Genomic DNA, 19,331 nt, shown 5'->3' with positions numbered 1-19,331 from the left:
CAGGAGAAAATTGTTCTCATGAAATTATAATGTGATGAGGGTCTTGGCATGTGTTCAGCTCTTGGCACAAAGGACAAGCAAGAGTTGGGTAACAAACAAAAAACACTTCAACCCCTCCATCTAGCAACGGAGTGCAGTTACGCCCCCATATAAAACTATTCGAATGGACAATGCTGAGTGTGACTAGACGAGTGACAGTAATCTATTCAGATTGAGTTGAGGAGCAAGGCTGTAGTAAACAATGACCTTCAGAATGTAGGGAGCTGTCTTACATATTTCTAAACTTAATTGTTGCGTGTGTGTGCAAGGGTTAACACTGTGGCAATTCATGTGTATTTCTTCTGTCACGTGAATTGTGATGCCCTGTCATCTTTCAGAGTGTGTGTGTCAATGGCGTGTCCAAAACATTTAAAATGGGGTGGCCAAGGGGGCACAGACACAGATTAGGGGGCCATAACATTATGAACCTTAATCAGTGCAGGGTGGATATTTTTCAATATTATATTGATGGTTCAATGCATTAAATGCTTCAGCCTCAGGTTTGGTACATTTCAAATAAAAGTTTATTTGTCACGTGCGCTGAATACAACAGGTGTAGTAGACCTTACAGTGAAATGCTTACTTACAGGCTCTAACCAATAGTGCAAAAAATGTATTGACAGTTTTGGAAACTTTAGAGTGTTTTCTATCCTAATCTGACAATTATATGCATATTCTAGTTTTTGGGGCTGAGAAATAGGCAGTTTCAAATGGGTACATTTTTTGCCAAAAACGAAAATACTGCCCCCTACACGCAAAAGGTTAAATCAATGTGAATACTGCAATCCCCTAGGATAACAACATTGGAGAGGGATCGTGTACCTTTAAACAGCAAGCATTCCGTCACCATCTGTGACTACAACACAAACCACCATAATTTTCTCTCAAATGATTAGTACCTCCTTCAACTCCCCATGACTACCCTATTGATGAGAAAGTGTCTAAGGAGCGTATAGCCTGAGGGCCAATGAGGAGTGCTGCTTTCGTCGGGAGACGTTCCTATTGGTTAATGACAGCTCTGTCAGTTATCACAGCACGAGCCAATGGAATGATTACAGTCCATATACATGATCTCATCCACGAGCAGAACAAGGGTCCAGTTCAAATACTAATTAGAGGGGTACTAATACAGAGCCCAGCTGTTAAACGAATAAGAGGTGTCCCAAACAGCACCCTATACCCTACATATTGCATTACTTTTCATCAGAGCCCTATGGGTCCTGGTCAAAAGTAGTGCACTGTGTTGGGAATAGGTTGCCATTTGGCACACAGCCTGAGAAGCTGGAGCTCCTCTCAGCAGTGAGAGGCAACAAATGGTTCAAATGACATTGCCAAGGTCATAGCTAGTGCCAGCCAGCCAGGCTATTTAATCATGAAATCCTGCATCTTCTGGCCCAAGGCCGAACCTCGGCCTACCTTCTCTTTTCATCTCTCCCAGGACCTTTGTGGCAGGCATTAGAAGGATTTTGGCAACTGCCATTGGGCCAAATCCACCAATTTCATTATAAAGACACTTTTGCATACAAGATTTATAATGTGCCATCACCTTGTGAAAGAGAGCGTTTTGCCTCTGTGGAGTTAATCTATTGTTTTCCCAAGGCCTGGCTGCGAGCGATCTCCCCTCACCTTTCCCTGTAAAGCTGTACTCCTCCAACTCACTCTCGTATCTTCCACGAACACACAGCTTGTTTAAGAAACACATCATGTCCAGGAACGCTTCTTCATTTTCTGGGGTCTGCAGTTGTTCACAACATCCTAGTTCAGATATTCAGAGTAATGGAAGACTATTATGTCATTATGTGTTATAATCAAAGAGAAAGATTTTACAGTGTGTGATGGAGAGGATTGCGCAATGTTTATAAGGTAGGTTCCAAACATTAAATACACTGTGGGTTGCACAAGTCCTTCAGCAGTAGATATCATGGCAATAGATGGCGAGCATTTGAACAGCTTGCAATAAAACAAAGGCTCAGCATTATTTATGTATCTTTGCCAATGGCTCTGCTGGTTGCTGTCATTCTCCCAGATGCTTTTCACTGTGCTCATTATGAACCGCTCTGAAGTGAGGGTGCCTTTTTTGTGCAGTCTCCAACACCAAATGCACCCCATTTCCCTAAACATACTGCAGGCTTTGCACACACCACCCTGGGACGGTTAAATGACGGTGACGATGACAGAGCAAGCCGAGTCGAGATGAGCCCCCTTTTGTGTCAGGCCAGGAGTCGGAGCCATCACCTCCTAATTATATAATTGAATTAATGACTCCACCTTGAGGGTAGGACTTTGGGAGGGAACAAGGCTCATTCTTCATTTCAACCTCTCAATGTCAGATATGGGGATTTTTGGAAGCACACTCTCATCAGTTGTACAGCTACTCCCAATTGGTTCATAATGAGTTAGAGCATCGAGGGAGTGAGCGAGCGCATTTGGTCCAGAGTCAGCCCTGTTCATCATACATGATGGTTATTATTAAGCAGCCGAGCAAGCTTTTTGTGTAATTATCCTCTCCTAAATTGAAGATAATGTTATTACTTTTTCTATGAAAAAGAAAGGTTTGACTTTGATAACAGGTGTATGTTTCTAAAGGGCAGTGCATTCATTATAATTTAATTATGTGAGATTGTGCCCTAGAAAATGTACAAGTTCATTCAAGCAGTTTCTAATGAAATGATTCTAGTTTGACAAAGCAAACATGTTCTAGTTTAGTCACAAGCATTTGACAAAAGTAGCACCTACTGTGCAGTATACAGGTCTCTTTTTTAATGAGAGTGAGTTTGGAGCTGGAAGATAGATCCAATGTGAGATTGGTGACCAACTGTGTTAATTTACACAGTAAGGGGTCAAATAAATGTCCTTACCAAAACCACAACACATCTGTTAATTCAATAATTTGTCACTGTATCTGGAGATGAATTGTGTGGTGGAACAGGTTTATTGCTTTAGCATTTAAAAGATTACATGCTCCCTATAATCTTTGAAAATATTAGTAGCCTTTAGTAGGTTATTGGTGACTTTCTATATACCATGTGTGTAATTCATTATCAATGCATCTACTTGTTATAAATGCTTATAGCAAGTCTTAAAATGTACTATGGGGACACTTAGACTAAGAAGGACACTGCCATGCTGGTAAAGGCAAAATACACTGAGGACAGGAATGAACTTAATAATAAATATGAACCTAAAACATAGACATGAAAAATTGGCATAATGAAATTATCAACACCCTCTTTCTTTTAAAGTAATTTATCTCAAGATAGTGTTTCATAGGATGCCCCTCTAGCTGGTGTTGTAGTGGTTGGGTAAAACTGTTTGATTTATTACAGCGTTGAGTATTCCACTGTAACAAATGGGCTTCAAGGTGAAATAGTTAGAGGGTGCCTGATAGCTGGAGTATACACCATATATAATTCTAGAGAGCATATGCACAACATGCATAGCTATAATTTACTGTACAGTATTATGTGATTGTGTATTAATAAACAGTACTCTAGAGCAGGGTTTCCGAAACTCTGTCCTGGGGTCCCCCTCGGTGCACGTTTTGGTTCTTGCCCTAGCATTACACAGCTGATTCAAATAATGAAAGTTTGACGTTGAGCTGGTTATTTGAAACAGCAGTGTAGTGCAAGGGCAATATCTAAACATGCTCTCAGGGGGGCCCCAGGACAGATTTTGGGTAACCCTGGCCTAGTGTATTATCAAATGATCTAACTCTTCAACAATGTTGAAAAACACCTGTAATTGTTAGTGAGCTGATGATTATTTGATTTAAGCAGTTGGGTTATTCTTGAATTGTGGTGGTATTTGGGCATGGCATTTTGGGGTAAAAGTACATTTTTCTAAAACAAAAATTGTTTAAAGATGGAATCTGCAGTAGCACCACTGGCCACCCACGCACTTGTAAAGAGAACATCCCTGGTCATCCCTGCTGCTGATATGGCAGACTCACTAAACACAAAGGCTTCGTTGGTAAATTATGTCTGAGTGTTGAACTGTGCCCCTGGCTATCTGTAATTAAAAAAACAAAAAAATGGTGTTGTCTGGTTTGCTTAATCTTAGGGCTGAGATCCCACTAACAGGATCGATATGACAACAGCCAGTGAAAGTGCAGGGCGACAAATTCAAAACAACAGAAATTCCAAAATTAAAATTCCTCAAACATACAAGTATTTTACACCATTTTAATACAAGACATTTTAAATGATTTTTTACTTTTGATACTTAAGTACATTTAAAACCAAATACTTTTAGACTTTTACTCAAGTAGTATTTTACCTGGGTGACTTTACTTTTACTCAAGTATGGAAATTGGGTACTTTTTCCACCACTGTGGCCACCCAACCACCGTTATTGTTTTCTTTGCTGAGCTGAGGAGCATCGTGCAGCATGTAAAAAAACATTCTGTACATATTGTGCTCTTCTATCACGCATCCAACGATGTCTGATGGGGGAAAAACTGTGTTTTTTTCTTTGCAGTAACTTCATTGTTGTAATATCGCAAACAGAAGTGGCAGTTTCACCATTAAGAATTCCTGCTTTGAATATATTTGAGAAGATCTTCTTTATTCTTTGTCCACTTCTTAAACTCACAGACAATATTTTTACAGTTTTGGAAACTTTAGAGTGTTTTCTATCCTAAGCTGTCAATTATATGCATATTCTATTATCTGGTCCTGAAAAATAGCCGGTTTACTTTGGGAACGTTATTTTCCCAAAAAACTAGTGCCCCCTAGTTTCAAGAGGTTAAGAATCCATCTTTAACCTGTCTCCTCCCCTTCATCTACACTGATTGAAGTGGATTTAACAAGTAACATGGATAAGGGATCGTAGCTTTCACCAGGATTCACCTGGTCAGTCTATGTCATGGAAAGAGCAGGTGTCCTTAATGTTTTGTACATTAAGTGTAAGCACACATGGTATGCACACCCTGTAGGTATAAATACATTTCTTAATTATCTAAGTCAAGTTATTAATTGTGAGACAAGTGATTCATTATTATATGAGGTTAAATATAAGTACTCTTAGTATGCATACACTCTATGTATAAGTATATTTCCTAATTGTTTAAGTCAAGTCATTAAATGTAGAGAAATGTCTGTAGTTATGTCTTTGAGGATCACACCTCACTGCTCAATGATTTTTTTTTAAACACTTAGATACTTGAACTATTTTCTAATGTACATTTAACATAACTCTTTATAATCATCTATTACCTAATTTACAGTATGTTAATATTAATCTTTGAGGCAATGTGGAACAGAAAACATTTAACTCAGTAGTATAGAAAAGCCTCCACAGTAAAAGCCCACTAAACCAAATCTGAGTTGTAAGCAACACATGCCATTTGAAATGTGCAGGGTATGTAAATCTGGTATTACCTCAGAAGGAACAGATGTTCCCATGTGTGCATGATGGCAAAAATGTTTGTAAAATATCCCCTATTAGAATTATGCATGAGCAACTCAGAGATGGCAAGCAGATCAGAGGCTGAGCTCAATTAAATAGGGCTATCATCACATATACAGCATTTTAATTTTTAATTTTAATTTTTTCTATCATGTACTTCTTAAAGACCAAAACTTTTTTGTTTTTAAACCACTAAAACTGAACATCGTCATATTTTCATTATGCTTTCTTCTGCTTCCATTACTTTTTCAACTGTACAATGTTAGATTAGGTTGCTTGCAACCACACTGGAGTACATTATCATGCTGGGTAAATTCTCTATAAATTCTCCAATGCAAATTAATCTCCAGTGGCAGCCCTGTTAGGGAAGAAATCCCAGCCCTCTTAAACACTGCTTTCCAGAAGTGGTATAGCTCTTCAAACCTTTAGCCAGTGCTTCATTGCACATGCATATTTGAATTAAGACATGTTTAACCATGTACAGCACTGTAGCAATTTTTATGTAGGTGACAGTGTTCTCCCCTTGTGGGTCTGGAACCCAGTTCTCCCAGCCTGTAAGAAGTACAATGACTGTGGTTGTATCTTGTTTACTGGGTGGTCAGTGCATCCATACCACACCCATTAATTGGTACTTCATGTTTGAGGGCCTGGCAGCACTCACATTTACATTGACCTAAAAGTCATTAACCTCTCTAACCTCGCTGAAATTCCACAGCATACGGTGATGCTACATAAATAGTCATATTAAACATTAATGAAAATACAAGTGTCTCACATGTATCGAAAGCCTAGAATCTTGCTAATCCAAATGCGTTGTCAGATTTAAAAAAGGATTTACTGCGAAATAATAAGATGCGATTATCTGAGGATAGAGCCCCATAAAAAAAAACTATTTCAACCAGCACAGGCTAACAAAATCACAAACTGCAATAAAATAAATTGTTTACCTTTGACGATCTTCGTCTGTTTGCAATCCAAATTCTCATTGTTACACAATGAATTATCTTTTGTTTGATAAAATCCGTTTTTATAGCTGAACACAAAACATTTTGTGAACCGCTTGTGTCGTGAATTCTGTCTCATTCCATTTTCGACGACACATTCGAGGGTAAATACCCACACAAAACGGGACTTTTCCAGTCATGTTTGGTTTCATTGCAATCAACTGGTTTGTTTGTAACACAACCAAACCTGATGGGCCTTTTCGTGGGATGTATTGACTGAAAGAAACCGATTTGAAGACAACAAATAATGTCATCACTGTGCACCAATGATATGACCACTGTTTCGTTGATTGACTGTATTTTAACCCAATAACCACTGATCGTCTTGAAATCTAGCTGGGTAGATAGCCAATGAGTTGAGGGAAATGGCAGTATGCAATGGTTGTGTGTTGGAAGACCAACCCATGTCGTAAACTCCTGCGTAAAGAGAGTCATTCCCTATTGAAGTTTTATACCGGAAGGAGCTACGCATATTACGCACTGCATTGTTTGGTAAACGCGCAGATTCAGCTGTTTATATATCAATCAGTATGGCGACTCAGAAAGCTAAATCGAAGTCTAGATATACAGGAGTACACACAATTTTAGAAGAAATTGATCGGAAAAGTGAGACAGAGATTGTTGCAGGACGATTCATTTAGCGATTCCCAAGTGGAGGTATATTTTTTGAACGGAGAGGACATGTTTTGGACTGGAAAATTCTTCTCATGTTAATGCCCTTATTTGAAATTAATAATCTAAAATGTTATTTGTGATTTTATTTTATTCTATAAGCAATATATAAAAATGTAATGTAAATGAAATGTGAGATGGGTGTGCCCCACCCCAACCCACATGAAATAGCCTATTTGAGGCTGTTGAGGGGAGGGAAGGCACACAACAATGGCCAAAGTGAAATGGAGACAGGAGATACAGCTGGTCTGTCATAATATAATAGAGACAGTAGATCTAGCTGAAATGTCATAATATAAAAGAGACAGTAGATCTAGCGGGTCTATAATAATATATTCAACCTTATGTTCTCTGTACTCTATATACACTGCTCAAAAAAATAAAGTGAACACTAAAATAACACATCCTAGATCTGAATGAATGAAATATTATTATTAAATACTTTTTTCTTTACATAGTTGAATGTGCTGACAACAAAATCACACAAAAACGATCAATGGAAATCAAATTTATCAACCCATGGAGGTCTGGATTTGGAGTCACTCAAAATTAAAGTGGGAAACCACACTACAGGCTGATCCAACTTTGATGTAATGTCCTTAAAACCAGTCAAAATGAGGCTCAGTAGTGTGTGTGGCCTCCACGTGCCTGTATGACCTCCCTACAACGCCTGGGCATGCTCCTGATGAGGTGGTGGATGGTCTCCTGAGGGATCTCCTTCCAGACCTGGACTAAAGCATCCGCCAACTTCTGAACAGTCTGTGGTGCAACGTGGCTTTGGTGGATGGACCGAGACATGATGTCCCAGATGTGCTCAATTGGATTCAGGTCTGGGGAACGGGTGGGCCAGTCCATAGCATCAATGCCTTCCTCTTGCAGGAACTGCCGACACACTCCAGCCACATGAGGTCTAGCATTGTCTTGCATTAGGAGGAACCCAGGGCCAACCGCACCAGCATATGGTCTCACAAGGGGTCTGAGGATCTCATCTCGTACCTAATGGCAGTCAGGCTACCTCTGGCGAGCACATGGAGGGTTGTACGGCCCCCCAAAGAAATGCCACCCCACACCATGACTGACCCACCGCCAAACCGGTCATGCTGGAGGATGTTGCAGGCAGCAGAGCGTTCTCCACGGCGTCTCCAGACTCTGTCACGTCTGTCACATGTGCTCAGTGTGAACCTGCTTTCATCTGTGAAGAGCACAGGGCGCCAGTGGCGAATTTGACAATCTTGGTGTTCTCTGGCAAATGCCAAACGTCCTGCACGGTGTTGGGCTGTAAGCACAGCCCCCACCTGTGGACGTCGGGCCCTCATACCACCCTCATGGAGTCTGTTTCTGACCGTTTGAACAGACACATGCACATTTGTGGCCTGCTGGAGGTCATTTTGCAGGGCTCTGGCAGTGATCCTCCTGCTCCTCCTTGCACAAAGGTGGAGGTAGCAGTCCTGCTGCAGGGTTGTTGCCCTCGTACGGCCTCCTCCACGTCTCCTGATGTACTGGCCTGTCTCCTGGTAGCGCCTCCATGCTCTGGACACTACGCTGACAGACACAGCAAACCTTCTTGCCACAGCTCGCATTGATGTACCATCCTGGATGAGCTGCACTACCTGAGCCACTTGTGTGGGATGTAGACTCCGTCTCATGCTACCACTAGAGTGAAAGCAAAGCCAGCATTCAAAAGTGACAAAAACATCAGCCAGGAAGCATAGGAACTGAGAAGTGGTCTGTGGTCACCACCTGCAGAACCACTCCTTTATTGGGGGTGTCTTGCTAAATGCCTATAATTTCCACCTGTTGTCTATTCCATTTGCACAACAGCATGTGAAATGTATTGTCAATGAGTGTTGCTTCCTAAGTGAACAGTTTGATTTCACAGAAGTGTGATTGACTTGGAGTTACATTGTGTTGTTTAAGTGTTCCCTTTATTTTTTTGAGCAGTGTATATATCTGTTTATTATACCTGTTGATACTCACTTTACAGCAGAAAGTTACTGCTATGGCACCTGGCATCAGCAGCACAATATTGTGTAGAGCTTTGGCAAAGTGGGTGGGGTTATATCCTTCCTGTTTGGCCCTGTCCGGGGGTCTCATCGGATGGGGCCACAGTGTCTCCTGACCCCTCCTGTCTCAGCCTCCCGTATTTATGCTGCAGTAGTTTATGTGTCGGGGGGCTAGAGTCAGTTTGTTATATCTGGAGTACTTCTTCTGTCGTATCCGATTGTCCTGTGTGAATTTAAGTATGCTCTCTCTAATTCTCTCTTTCTCTCTCTCTCGTAGGACCTGAGCCCTAGGACCATGTGTCAGGACTACCTGGCATGATGACTCCTTGCTGTCACGAGTCCACCTGGCCTTGCTGCTGTTCCAGTTTCAACTGTTCTGCCTTATTATTATTGGACCATGCTGGTCATTTATGAACATTTGAACATCTTGGCCATGTTCTGTTATAATCTCCACCCGGCACCGGGATACAGTTGCGGGAGGAACAAACGGAGCTATTTCGGCTACAAAAATAATCTTTATGGAAAAAAGGAACATTTGCTATCTAACTGGGAGTCTAGTGAGTGAAAACATCCGAAGCTCATCAAAGGTAAACGATTTAATTTGATTGCTTTTCTGATTTCCGTGACCAAGTTACCTGCTGCTATCTGGACAAAATGCTATGCTAGGCTATCGCTAAACTTACACAAATGCTTGTCTAGCTTTGGCTGTAAAGCATATTTTGAAAATCTGAGATGACAGGGTGATTAACAAAAGGCTAAGCTGTGTCTCAATATATTTCACTTGTGATTTCATGAATATTAATATTTTCTAGTAATGTTTTTTGTCTGTTGCGTTATGCTAATTAGTGTCAGATGATGACAATTCTCCCGCATCCGGGAGCAGTAGTTCCAATTAAGCCTTGAGACAATTGAGACATGGATTGTGTGTGTGAGCCATTGAGAGGGTGAATGGCAAGACAAAAAATGTAAGTGCCTTTGAACGGGTATGGTAGAAGCTGCAATGCACACTGGTTTGTGTCAGAATGTGTCAGAAGGGACATCCAGCCGACTTGACACAACTGTGGGAGGCATTGGAGTCAACATGGGCCAGCATCCCTGTGGAATGGTTTCGAACCTTGTAAAGTCCATGCCCCGATGAATTGAGGCTGTTCTGAGGGCAAAAGGGGGGCTGCAACTCAATATTAGGGAGGTGTTCCTAATGTTTGGTATACTCAGTGGATATTTAACTTCAAATTAGCTCAGGCAATTTGCTGTAACAGACATCACGCTGCTTGGTTAGCACAGGGATATTCAACTAGATACAGTTGCGGGCCAATTTTCCCTTGAGCGGATGGTCAAGGCGCCAGAACATAATTACAAATCATTTGTAGACTGAAAATTGACTACAATAAGCCCCAACAGATATAATATTTGACTAAAACATAATCATTTCAAACCTTTCTTATATTTGTGTGTGGGGCGGCAGGTAGCCTAGTGGTTAGAGCTTTGGGCTAGTAACTGAAAGGTTGCTTGATCAAATCCTCGAACTGATAAGGTAAAAATCTGTCATTCTGCCCCTAAACAAGGCAATTAACCCACTGTTCCTAGGCTGTCATTGTAAGTAAGAATTTGTTCTTAACTGACTTGCCTAGTTAAATAAAAACTGGTATGTTTCTTATGCATGGGAATGCTCTGGAACAGATTTCCCTAATTAAAATCACTTAGAGCTGATTTACTGGTGTTTTTACAGTCTTTTATGTCCCCCCAAAATAATAGTAATGTCTTTGCTCAGAACTTGTAGGGGCCAAATAAGATTACCTGTGTGCCGCCAGTCGAGGAACTTAGCGAGTACCACTTTCTCCTGATTCAGCTCACACTGAGACTTGAACCCAGGACCTGTGCCTTGCTAGCACACGTGACCACCCTCCTGAAGCATCTTACCAGTCATGCCACGCAAAAAGCTAGTTATTGGTCAGCGCAAGTGGGGACACTCCAGGCTGAGAAGTGAGTTTCACATGCGCTACATTCAGCCCCCAAAACTTACTCTACGGCGACCCCAGCGTTGAGCTGAGCACAACTGCAGGGCGCAGCAACATCTGTAAAGGATGTCACACTGCTTGCTTAACGAGTAACACTTCCTGTTGATTCGGCTCACACTAAGGCTTGAAACCAGGATATGGAGCAATTTCTATTTGTTAGGATTTTGAATTGAACATTTTCGAATTTGTAATGCACAAATGGAATCATTGAATTCATCAATTGTACTTGTATGTCATGATTTGAAATTGAATTGAATGAATATAGCAATCAGTTTTCAAATTATATTTCAATTTAATTGAATATTTTATCAAATTCAGTTCTCTAAATTCAGAATCAAAAACATAGACAGCATCCTGATACTTTGTCAGCCAGGAGAGGTAGAGGAGAACAGATCAAATCTAATGTTCTCCGTGGTCTACCGAAGCTTCTAGAGGATTCTGATGTATTTTGCTCTAGGATTTTAACTGTTTTAGCTATACGCTATTATATTTCTTACTTTTTACCCCCTTTTCGTAAGTTAGTCTTGTCCCATCGTTGCAACTCCCATACGGACTCGGGAGAGGCGAAGGTCGAGAGCCATGCGTCCTCCGAAACACGACCCTGCCAAGCCGCACTGCTTCTTGGCACACTGCTCGTTTGACCCGGAAGCCAGTGTCACGATGTATGTTGTGTCTCCCCCCCTCTCTCTCCCCATCACAAGTTTTATGACTTCACGACAGGTCATAAATATCGAGGGAGAGAGTCTACCAGAACAAAGAGCTTCTATTAGTTCAAAACTCATAATCCCCAAAATGGGAGAACTAAACAACATTTCTACTTTTGAGAATGTGGGAATGGTCCATGGACACTTAACGTAGGACCGTCGCCCTAACGTCCTCGGAACAGGAAGTTACATTTTCGTAAAGGAGCTTATATAGGTTTGGGAGAGAGGGCCGTGTTTCATAGTTTACAACCAGTGTCTGTTCACTTGGGCGGGGCCTCTGAGTGAGCAGAGTGGTGTTCTTCTGACAAACCGTTCTCTCATTAAGAAGCTAAAAATTACATTTAATCTTTTCACAAGTAGTTTCATATTTAAACATTTAAATTGCACAACAATTCCATGTGAATCTGAAACTGCATCTTGGAAAATCTACACATTCTAGTTATGTCATCCTATCACCAGTAATCATGTCTGACGCCAACTGAACTGACATCATATTCATTATGTCCCAACGCATATTTTCAACTGGTTGGATTACCGAAATATGGTTCCATTTCCCCATCTTTTGATGTCATCAGACTCTCTCTGTTAACAAAGGGATTTTCAAAACTTACATCGGTAGAGTAGAGAGAGGAAAAAGGGGAAAGGTATTTATGGGGGTCATAAACCTCCCCCATCAGGCCAACGTCATGAAACAACCTACCAGGATACTTGGTTCTTACCCTTGGCATGTGCGCTTATGTAATCAAATCAAAGTTGATTTGTCACGTGCGCTGAATACAACAGGTGTAGTAGACCTTACAGTGAAATGCTTACTTACAGGCTCTAACCAATAGTGCAAAAAAGGTGTTAGGTGAACAATAGGTGAGTAAAGAAATAAAACAACAGTAAAAAGACAGGCTATAAACAGTATCGAGGCTATATACAGACACCGGTTAGTCATGCTGATTGAGGCAGTGTGTACATGTAGATATGGTTAAAGTGACTATGCATATATGATGAGCAGTAGCAGTAGCGTAAAAGAGGGGTTGGTGAGTGGTGGGTGGTGGGACACAATGCAAATATCCCGGTTAGCCAATGTGCGGCAGCACTGTTTGGTCGGCCCAATTGAGGTAGTATGTACATGAATGTATAGTTAAAGTGACTATGTATATATGATAAACGGAGAGTAGCAGCAGCGTAAAAAGAGGGGTTGGGGGGGCACACAATGCAAATAGTCCGGGTAGCCATTTGATTACCTGTTCAGGAGTCGTATGGCTTGGGGGTAAAAACTGTTGAGAAGCCTTTTTGTCCTAGACTTGGCACTCCGGTACCACTTTTAGTGGTAGTAGAGAGAACAGTCTATGACTGGGGTGGCTGGAGTCTTTGACAATTTAGGGCCTTCCTCTGACACCGCCTGGTATTTCTAAACGTGTATATAATCGATCAAATTGAAGACGGGATGATTTGTGTTCAATACAGGAGCAAAACAAACTGACGCTACTTTTCTGGTTACGCGCCTCTATCAAAAGGTACACATGAAGTGACGTTCATTCTGAGCTATGGTACTTCTTCATTACACAAAGGAAAAACCTCTACCAATTTCTACAAACTGGTGAAGTCCAGTGGAAGCGGTAGGAACTGCAGGAAAGCATATTGAAAAGACAGTGACTTAAAAAAAAAAACTGAATGGTTGTCCTCGGGGTTTCGCCTGCTAAATAAGTTATGTTATACTCACAGACATGATTCAAATAGTTTTAGAAACTTCAGAGTGTTTTCTATCCAATACTAATAATAATATGCATATTTTAGGATCTGGGACAGAGTAGTTCAGTTTGGGCACGCCATTTATCCAAAAGTGAAAATGCTGCCCCCTACCCCAAACAGGTTCAAGTGTACATTTCCCAACTGTCAGGTTGAGCATAGTCATTACGTCGGCGTCATGGACCACCCTTTTCTCTGAAGTGTATAAAACCCACTCCTGACGAAATTCACATTAGACTAGAAAATATGCAGCTGACGCTTCGTGTGAAATGGTTTAAGCTACAACTCTACCAAAGGACAAGTCAGAGTCCCCATGTTGAATTGGCTACAATTCTATAGACAGACACCATACAGCTGTAGTTTTGGGTACAGGGCTGGGAATGGTTAAACTCTGAGACTATCGATCACTACAGAATAAGAGCAAATCTTAGACGTATAATAACTGGTCTGCAGCTAGAAATGATGTAAGTCTAGAATGAGAATACTGACAACCGCCAAACATTTAACCTATGAGAACATTTCCGACTGGTACTCTGAAGTATCCATTCTACCACCTACAACCACGAAAGACATTGTGACTTCTGGGAAAGTTAACCAGAGACTCTGACGAACTATACAGGACGATTGTGGATTCCAACAGAGAAGACAACAATGACATACGGGCGTAAATATATACATTACAGTTATTCTCGAATGAGAGCCCATTCATATGCAAAGGATTAACAATGGTTAAACTCTGAGACTATCGATCACTACAGAATAAGAGCAAATCTTAGACGTATAATAACTGGTCTGCAGCTAGAAATGATGTAAGTCTAGAATGAGAATACTGACAACCGCCAAACATTTAACCTATGAGAACATTTCCGACTGGTACTCTGAAGTATCCATTCTACCACCTACAACCACGAAAGACATTGTGAGTTCTGGGAAAGTTAACCAGAGACTCTGACGAACTATACAGGACGATTGTGGATTCCAACAGAGAAGACAACAATGACATACGGGCGTAAATATATACATTACAGTTATTCTCGAATGAGAGCCCATTCATATGCAAAGGATTAACATTTCAATGATCATAATTATCCATTGTGTGTAGTGAATCCATTTTGTCTTTGCCACACTTTCCCACCCCTTTCTTTTGTCTACCAAGCCGTCATATCGGCTTAGCCCACTAGGGACTTTTCTGTCATTGTTAGTAACCAATATCTACTGTTTGTTTGTTATATATGAGGTAATTAGTTAGTTAGTAAATAAATAATTAAGCCAATTTGTATATTGCTGTTTCATTATGGAAACTAGGGTTCGTGGAGATATCCAAGGGTTTGCGACGTTCAGTAATGAGAACTGATGAGGTAACAAATAATAATTAATTAATAAGCGACTGTTTTAAAAAGATATCTGAAGAGACAGAACATTTCTGAAGAGTCGATTCGAGAAATAGAGACTCTATAAAAAAAATCTGTGAGGCCTAGTTAATTAAAGTTTACATGAATCCTTTAATCACGTAACAATAATGACACATAGAGAATTGATTTGATAAAATAACAGTCTTCACATTTAATGATAGTCCAGACACAACACCAGCCCCACCAGTGTGTCAGGGGAAACGCAGTACAACTGGCAACCGAAGTCAGCATGCATGCGTTCAGCCCGCCACAAGGAGTTGCTGGAGTGCAATGGGACAAGGGCATCCCCTAACCCGGACGACTCTGGGCCAATTGTACTCCGCCTCATGGGTCTCCCAGTCGTGACAGTCTGTGACACAGCCTGGGATTGAACCCGGCTCTGTAGTGATGCCTCAAGCACTGCGATGCAGTGCCTTAGACTGATGTGCCACTCGGGAGGACCAATCTCATTCCTGAAAGCTAAGACTCTGAAACGTGGACGTGCCTTCTGTTCCCATCTATGTTGATCAGAGGCTGCGCAGGATACATTAATGGGTGGTGGACATAAGATTTTGTCAGCCGGTAATTGTCATGCAAATGACTGCCGGTCTCAGGTAATTGAACGTTAATTAACATGAACACATTTAGCATCTCCAGGCCTTCACACATAAAAGTATAATAAATCAATGTAATATACATCATCACAATAAATACAATAAACATTATGATATGATGAAAATCTATTTCAGAAGAATAGAATAAGAGTTGTCATACTGTATGTTACTGTATTTGGCTATGCTCCATGCTATAGGCTGTAGGCTATTCTCACCAGTCTCAACGTCAAGAGTGAAGAGGTGACTCCGGGATGCTGGCCTTCTAGGCAGAGTTCGTCTGTCCAGTGTCCGTTCTTTTGCCCATGTTAATCTTCTATTTTTATTGGCCAGTCTGAGATATGGCTTTTTCTTTTTACAACTCTCCCTAGAAGGCCAGCATCCTGGAGTCGCCTCTTCACTGTTAACTTTAAGACTGGTGTTTTGCAGGTACTATTTAATGAAGCTGCCAGTTGAAGACTTCTGTTTCTCAAACTAGACACTCTAATGTACTTGTCCTCTTGCTCAGTTGTGCACCAGGACCTCCCACTCCTCTTTCTATTCTGGTTAGAGACAGTTTTCGCTGTTCTGTGAAGGGAGTAGTACACAGCGTTGTATGAGATCTTCAGACACTTTGTAATTTCTCGCATGGAATAGCCTTCATTTATCAGAACAAGAATAGACTGACGAGATTCAGAAGAAAGTTCTTTGTTTTTGTAACGGTTCTCTTGTAGTGAAGGAGAGTCGGACCAAAATGCAGCGTGTAGATTGCGATCCATGTTTAATAAACAAACGTAAAACACGAATCAATTATAAACACTACAAAACAAAGAACGTAATGAACACCGAAACAGCCTATACTTGTGTCAACTAACACAGAGACAGGAACAAGGACACTAAGGACAATCACCCACGAAACACACAAAGAATATGGCTGCCTAAATATGGTTCCCAATCAGAGACAACGATAAACACCTGCCTCTGATTGAGAACCACTTCAGACAGCCATAGACTTAACTAGAACACCCCACTAAGCTACAATCCCATTACATACACACCACATACAAAAACCCATGTCACACCCTGGCCTGACCAAATAAATGAAGATAAACACAAATACTTTGACCAGGGCGTGACAGAACCCCCCCCCTAAGGTGCGGACTCACGAACGCACCTCAAAACAATAGGGAGGGTCCGGGTGGGCGTCTGTCCATGGTGGCGGCTCCGGCGCGGGACGTGGACCCCACTCAATCAATGTTTTAGTCCCTTCTCCTCGCCGCCGACCATGGCCTAGTAGTCCTCACCCAGAACCCCACTGGACTGAGGAGCAGATCGGGACTGAGGGGCAGCTCAGGACTGAGACAGCTCGGGACTGAGGGGAAGCTTGGGACTGAGGGGAAGCTCGGGACTGAGGGGAAGCTCGGGACTGAGGGGAAGCTCGGCACTGAGAGGAAGCTCAGGAGTGAGAGGAAGCTCAGGAGTGAAAGGAAGCTCAGGAGTGAGAGGAAGCTCAGGCAGGTTGATGGATCTACCAGATCCTGGCTGGCTGGTGGTTTCGGCAGATCCTGGCTGACTGGCAGATCCCGGCTGACTGGCAGATCCCGGCTGACTGGCGGATCCCGGCTGACTGGCGGATCCCGGCTGACTGGCGGATCCCGGCTGACTGGCGGATCTGGCAGATCCTGGCTGACTGGCGGATCCTGGCCGACTGGCAGATCCTGGCCGACTGGCAGTTCTGGCAGATCCCGGCTGACTGGAGGATCTGGGAGAATCTGGTTGACTGGCAGATCTGGAAGAGTCTGGTTGACTAGCAGATATGGAAGAGTCTGGTTGACTGGCGGATCTGGAAGAGTCTGGCTGACTGGCGGATCTGGAAGAGTCTGGTTGACTGGCGGATCTGGAAGAGTCTGGCTGACTGGCGGATCCTGGCAGACTGAAAGATCTGGCTGCTCCATGCTGACTGGCGGCTCTGGCTGCTTCTTACAGACTGGCAGCTCTGGCAGCTCCGTGCAGACTGCATGACAACGATAAACACCTGCCTCTGATTGGGAACCACTTCAGACAGCCATAGACTTAACTAGAACACTCCACTAAGCTACAATCCCAATACATACACACCACATACAAAAACCCATGTCACACCCTGGCCTGACCAAATAAATGAAGATAAACACAAAATACTTTGACCGGGGCGTGACAGTTTCTGGCCATTTTGAGACTGTAATCGCAAATGCTGATGCTCTAGATACTCAACTAGTCTAAAGAAGGCCAGTTTCATTGCTTCTTTAATTAGAACACCAGTTTTCAGCTGTGCTAACATCATTGCAAAAGGGTTTTCTAATTATCAATTAGCCTTTTAAAATTAAAAACTTGGATTAGCTAACACAACGTGCCATTGGCGCACAGGAGTGATGGTTACTGATAATGGGCCTCTGTATGCCTATGTCGATATTCCATAAAAAATCTGCCGTTTCCAGCTACATAAGTTATTTACAAAATTAACAATGTCTACACTGTATTTCTGATCAATTTGACGTTATCTTAATGGACAAAAAATGTGCTCTTCTTTCAAAAACAAGGACATTTCTAAGTCACCCCAAACTTTTGAGTGTATATGGGATGCAGGAGGCGACTATAGGCTATTCAAAAAGTTGCAAGAAAAGCTTGCGCTCTGTTCCTTGTCTCAGGCTGCACACCCTGTTTTCTCATCAAGCGATCATATTTTCACCCATCAGACTATTCTAAATGTAATCTTGTCTTTACTAATTTGTAACATTTGTTTCGATTTAGAATGTCCCATTATCACAATCACCCGACCTCAACCCAATTGAGATGGTTCGAGATTACTTGGACCGCAGAGTGAAGGAAAAGCAACCAACAAGTGCTCAGCATATGTGAGAACTATGTGTGAGAAGTCTGTTGGAAAAGCATTCCAGGTGAAGCTGGTTGAGAGAATACCAAGAGGTTGCAAAGCTGTCATCAAGGCAAAGGGTGGCTACTTTGAAGAATCAATTTTGATTTAACAATTTTTTAGTTACTACATGATTCCATATGTGTAATTTCATAGTTTTGTAGAAAATAGTAAAAATAAAGAAAAACCCTTGAATAAGTAGGTGTGTCCAAACTTTTGACTGGTGCTGTATGCATATGCTCTAATATGCGTATGGGTGTTCGGAATTAATCATCACCTTATAAAGCGCTGTCCATTTTTTGTTTTGGCTTTGAAACAATACCCATAAAGACCATGTTTTTCACTCAGTTTCAACCTGTTGATGAACTTCTTTCTTCAAATTGATCGATCACAGTGAAGTGAGTTTTTAAAACCTGTTGCGACTCTAGGGGCAGTATTTTCATTTTTGGAAAAAAAAACGTTCCCGTTTTAAACGGGATATTTTGTCAGGACAAGATGCTAGAATATGCATATAATTCACAGCTTTGGATAGAAAGCACTCTAACGTTTCCAAAACTGTAAAGATATTGTCTGTGAGTATAACAGAACTGATGTTGCAGGCGAAAGCCTGAGAAAAATCCAATCCGGAAGTGCCCCATATTTTGAAAGTGCTGCGTTCCAATGAGTCCCTATTGAGCTGTGAATGTCCTATCAACGAGCTTACGCTTTCTACGTATTCCCCAAGGTGTCTACAGCATTGTGACGTAGTTTTACGCATTTATGTTGAAGAATAGACGTAGGTGGCTACATTGCGTAAGTGGTCACATGATGGCTCCCAGGGTGACTCTCGCGTAAAATACAGAGGTAGCCATTA

This window comes from Oncorhynchus nerka, linkage group LG10, assembly GCF_034236695.1.
Source record: "Oncorhynchus nerka isolate Pitt River linkage group LG10, Oner_Uvic_2.0, whole genome shotgun sequence".
Lineage (NCBI taxonomy): Eukaryota > Metazoa > Chordata > Actinopteri > Salmoniformes > Salmonidae > Oncorhynchus > Oncorhynchus nerka.
Note: the sequence above shows the minus strand (reverse complement) of the source record.